This window comes from Hyaena hyaena, unplaced genomic scaffold (genome assembly GCF_003009895.1).
Source record: "Hyaena hyaena isolate Hyena2069 unplaced genomic scaffold, ASM300989v1 scaffold_104, whole genome shotgun sequence".
Lineage (NCBI taxonomy): Eukaryota > Metazoa > Chordata > Mammalia > Carnivora > Hyaenidae > Hyaena > Hyaena hyaena.
Genome location: NW_024080736.1, coordinates 2,373,771 through 2,379,770, shown reverse-complemented (window position 1 = coordinate 2,379,770; position 6,000 = coordinate 2,373,771).

Genomic DNA, 6,000 nt, shown 5'->3' with positions numbered 1-6,000 from the left:
AGAGAGCAAGAAGAGGAGAGAGGCAGAGAGAGAGGGAGAGAGAAAAAGGATCCCAAGCAGGCTCAGAACTATTAGTGGAAAGCCTGATGTGTGGCTTGAACCCCTAAGCTGCTAAATCATGACCTGAGCCAAAATCAAGAGTCAAACACTTAACTGGCTAGCCACCTGGGCTCCCCTGAAGTGAATTCTAAAGGGTAAATTTTATGGGATGCAAATTATACTTCTTTGTAAATTTAGCACAGTGCCTAGAATAACATTATTGCTTGAAGAAAAGTAAAGCTTTTCCTTCTGCACACCCTCTCTACTCCTTCCCCACTTTCACTTCTGGCAAAACACAACTATAAAAACGACCAACAGCTCAGGAACCCATAGATGCCACCAGGGTAGAAGTTGAAACAGTTGTTATAGCTTTGTTTTCCTGGGCCGTAGGGCCTGCAGAAGGCAAGCCCTCGTGGTCGGAAACCACAAGGTAAATCTGCAAGTTTGGAGGAGCAGGTCTCTGCTTTCTGGGTCCTCCAAACACTAAAATACCTCCACCCCACCCCTTGCTAATTGCTGCCAAGCAATTCAGTTCTTATGGGCTGGGTGGGCACTGAATGCCCTGCACAGGCCAGAACCAAGGCTAAGAAAATGAGTATGCATTTAAAAAATACCATCTTAAGAACTGAAAATATAGTCCATACCCACTTGCCGCCACCACACACACACACACACACACACACACACACACACCCCAGCAGCAGCAGCAAGAACAAAAAGAAAAACTCTTCCTCAGTTCCTTCTATGGGAGAGAAACTTTTTCACTTCCTCCAATAAAATTAACTTTCTGGTATCTGTGCAGTTTGCCCATAGAATTGTATTCTGTAACCAGTGAGAAAATATACCTTTCTAAAACTAGCATAGTGGCTCCTCATGGTAAACACAAAACCACCTGCTGGTAGGTCTGGCTTCAAGCCATCCAAGTACCAAGTTCTGACCAACGGTCAAAATTATGATAATCTGTTCTTTTAATTCACCCCATCTGAGATCAGTTCTTTTCCTGAATGAAAAGGACTCATCAACATTCTACTCTGTCCTCTTTACTTCCCTGGTCCCTGTCCCAGAGGATTTCACAAAAACCACCCCCAAACACTGGGTGCTTCAGTGATAATTTGTAAACCTATAAACCTAAGAGTCCTGTTGTTTAGCTCACCAACTATATAAACAGGGTGATTTGAGCGTTTTGAACAGGGGAGAGATGCTCTCATGGGCAGTCTCATTGTTAGCCTAAAGGTAAAGCCAGACTAAAGGTTCCCAGCATGGGTACTCTCAGGGTGAGCAGCAGGTGGGTCAGAGAAAGAGATTCGAAGGGGCTGCCTGTGGATGAGGTGACACATGCTGAAGAAAAACCCAGTAATAGTAACTGACCTTTATCAGAGTATACTAAGTGATTTTATATGCACTATGGCCAGGTCCTGTGTCAGTGCAGCTAACAGTAACTCACCCATAGTTCCATGGCTGGTCAGGGGCTGACCCCAGGGCCCTTGTTCCTACCCACCCAGTTCAAGTTTGTCCTGTTTTTAGCCGGAGTTATATCATCTTAGCAAGGTTGTCCCTTGTCCATTAGAAACTTTAACCAATCAACTCCATACACATATACATACAAAACAGAAAAATCATTAACATTTAGCTAATGCCATCTGGGATAAAATTATCCTAATAATGAGATTTGTGGAATAAAAATAATGGGGGGGGGTGGCGCCTGGGTGGCTTAGTCGGTTAAGCGTTCGACTTTCGATTAGGTCATGATCTCGCGGCTCGTGGGTTCGGCCCCCGCGTCGGGCTCTGTGCTGACTGCCAGCTCCGAGCCTGGAGCCTATTTCAGAGTCTGTATCTCCCTCTCTCTCTGACCCTCCCCTGCTCACGCTGTCTCTCTCTCTCTCTCCTAGAAATAAATAAAAATATTAAAAAATAATAATAGAGGGGTTGTTGATGGTTGAAAGAGTAGGAATCCCCTGTCTGCCCAGATTTACTGAAAATTCCAAAGTAGCAAACAGCACTTTGCACTTCTGATAATCAGGATATCAGTGGTGAATTTTTTACAGGATGGAGGGAAAGTAGCTCGTTCCTAATTGTCAGTCTTCACATGCGTCTGACTGTATTTTTCTTCTAATGACTAAATTCCTTTAGTAAGCATTCATTTCATTGACACCCCACTGTCTTGAAATAGTAGGGCTTTAACTTGTTCCTCCCCCCCCCCCCCCCCCGTGATTTAAAAGAAAAGCAAGCAATAACAAAAGCCAAGTGGTTACAGGCAGGGACAGTTAATGGATGCTACCTGTCCTTCCCCCGCCCATCGCAAACTACAGACATTTGACAATGGCGCCATCTAATGGAAGATGAGGTTAGACACAAAAATCGTTTCTTTTACCTTCAAATTTATCAGCAGTAGCTTCTCTTAAGCACTTCTTTATCAACGGACATCTCCATTGCTTATGTCATTCTTGGTTATTATTTCTTTCTAAACATGTCATTGATGTAAAAAATTATATAAAAATATAGCATCGGGGCCCCTGGGCAGCTCAAGTCCGTTGAGCGTCCAACTTCAGCTCAGGTCATGATTTCAAGGTTAGGTTTGTGAGTTCAAGCCCCACGTGAAGCTCTGTGCTGACAGGTCAGAGCCCAGAGCTTGCTTCAAATTCTGCGTGTGTCTCTCTCTCTGCCCCTCCCCCACTCATGTTCGCTCTCTCTCACTCAAAAATAAACATTAAAAAAATTGTATTTCTAAAAAATATATAGATATTTACTTATGTATTTATTTATTTTTACTGTTTTATTTATTTTTGACAGAGAGAGAGACAGCATGAGCAGGGGACGGTCAAAACATGTTTATTTATTGGGACACCTGATTGGCTCAGTCAGTTGAGTGTCTGACTTTTGGTTTTGGCTCAGGTCATGATCTCACAGTTCTTGAGATTGAGCCCCACCATGCGGGGCTCTGCTCTAACAGTGCAGAGCCTTCTTGGGATTCTCTCTCTCGCCTTCTCTCTCTGCCTCTCCCCTGCTTACATGCTCTCTCTCTCTCTCTCAAAATAAATAATAACTTTAAAAAGAATGTAAGTAAATTAAAACATTTATTTATTTATTTTGAGAGAAAAAGAGGGAGAGAGTATTTGTGCAGGAGTGGGGCAGAGAGCAAGATGGAGAGAGAGAATTCCAAGCAGGTTCTCTGCTGTCAGTGCAGAGCCCAGTGTGAAGCTCGAACTCATGAACCATGAGATCATGACCGGAGCCGAAACCAAGAGTGGCACGTTTCACTGACTGAGCCACCCAGGCACCCCTGGATAATATGTCATATATTTCTGCAACGTGCTTTCTTCACCTTTTGCCCACTATGAATATATTTTCATTTATATACATAGAGAACTACCTCATTTTTTAAAAAAATGTCTCCAAAAGACCTTATTATGTATGGGAATCTTTTCTGGGGTAATAAAAATATTCTTTTTTTAAAAACTATAATTATTCTCATTTTATTTTATTATTTATTTAGAGAGAGTGTGTGTGAATGAGTACAAGGCAGAGGGGGGCAGAGAGAGAGAGAGAGAGAGTCTGAAGCAGGCTCCACACTCAGCCCCACATGGGGCTCGATCCCACAACCCTGGGAACATGACCTGAGCCAAAATCAAGAATCTGATGCTCAACCTTCTGAGCCACCCAGGTGCCCCCCAAATGTTCTAAAGTTAGATTGTGGTGATGGTCGCACAGCTTTGTGATTATCCTAAAAACCATCAGATTGCACACTTTAAATTTTATGGTATGTATATCTCAAAAAAACCGTTTAACAAAAGAACAGGATGTCAAAAAACATACCATTGTAAGGAACACCTATAATGTAAATAGCTAGTTCCTGATTGATGGACACTTAAGTGTTTGCACTTTTTCATGATTACAAGCCAAACTGCAGAGATGCCCTGCATCCTTGTTTGATCTAGAGAGAAATTTCTAGGTCTATACGACACAGCTCTTGATGCAAGGATTCTGTTAGCTGGTGTGGTAGAAGCCACTTCAAGTTTCTTCCGAGCAGATAAACGTTTTAACATTTGCTGCACTAAGGTTTCTGTTGATGGGTTGCCTGTGTTCCCCAGTGATCATAGGTAGGGAAGGAGGGAGATATGGTTTAGTCTTCTTACTACAATCTACCATAGCTAGTATGGCCAGGCATCTTGGTTAGTAGCCAAGATCTGCCTCTACCAGCTGGACACTTAGGTCCATCTGTCCCTGACTGGTTTATTCCCTTTTTGAATCAGACAACTCACAGTGTTATTATGTGGATGTGGGGAGCTGGCCCATCTGATGGACTGACCCGTGGCTAGGAAGAGCTCAGCACATGCTAGGTCCTTCCCATGGGCTCTCAAGAGACTCTAGATGAGTGTGAAGCAAATTCAGAGAGGCAGGCCAGACCCTGGTGAATTCAGTCACATGATGCAGTTCCTAAGTGGTGACCCCCACAATTGGGAGGTCACCAGCTCAGTCCAGACATGGACACCAAAGCTCGCTTACTCACAGAGGCAGACAGATGGAGCAAGTCCCAAGAAGAAGCAGGAGAAGCAGGGCAGGGCCTGCACCTGACCTTGTGAACTCCCCCTACCCACCCCGGAACTGGAATCGTCAGCAGCCCTTCCCCGGGACGGGTTAGGGGGTCAGTTGAAATCACGCTGGGACCCGGGGATGGAGCTGCCTCCTCAGCAGCATCCCAGGCCATCCTGGATACAAGAGAACAAAATTACCGGAGTCCCTGCCAGTCCCTGACCCTTCGAGGAATCACAAAGCCTCCTTCTTGTAAGGACACCAGCATGACTACATCTTAACTAAATACACCTGTGAAGACCTCACTTCCAAGTAAGCTCATCTTCCTAGGTTCTGGATGGATATGAAGTCTGGGGAGCACCAGTCAATCAAATATAGTCCATGGGAACAAATAAGAAATGAAACAAATAATGAATTGCAGCCCAGAACATCTGCTATAGGGCCCAACTCAGAACAGCCCAGAATGTTTCTTTACTACTTTTCTTTACTATGCAAGAAAAGTACAAAATAAAGTAAATGATTTCTGTTTCTGCAGTGAAAAACAATTTGATTATCATAACAAAAAATATGAATAGCAGTCAGAGGTTGTGAATAAATGGGGCTCAGAGCGGTAGTGTGAAAAGTTGAAAATACTAAATACATTTGATCAGAATGGAAATCATATGCGGGCAAAGCTCATTGATCTAATAAATTCTACAATGTCAGTGAGCAAAATAATGAAAAGGATACCTTAAATCTGACAGGTGTGAGGTGGTATCTCATTGTGGGAATGCAAACTGGTGCAGCCGCTCTGGAAAACAGTATGGAGGTCCCTATGACCCAGCAATTACACTATTAGGTATTTATCCAAAGGATACAAAAATGCTGATTCGAAGGGGAATATGCACCCCCATGTTTATAGCAGCACTATCAACAATAATCAAATTATGGAAAGAGCCCAAATCTCCATCACAGATGAATGAATAAAAAAGATGTGGTATATATACACAATGGAATACAACTCAGAGATGAAAAAGAATGAAATCTTGCCATTTTTGTGATGTGAATTAATGTGATGTGCCATTGATGTGAATTAAGGAGCACTCAACTGGGATCAGCACTGTGTGTTATATGTAAGTGATGAATCACTAAATTCTACTTCTGAAATCATTATTACACTATATGTTAACCAACTTGGATTTGAATAATGATGATGATGATGATGATGATGATGATAATACTAAGAATAATAATAACAAAATAACTCTAGGAGATGAAGTGCCATGGAGAGAAAAAGGCCTCATGGAAATAATGTCTCAGGGGATTGTTAGGTTGGTGTAACTATTCTCTAAGAAACTGTAATGATGGATTCACGTCATACAGCATTTGTCAAAACCCACAGAAGTGCCCCATACCAAGAGTGACCTTTAACATAAATAAAAGACTATAGTT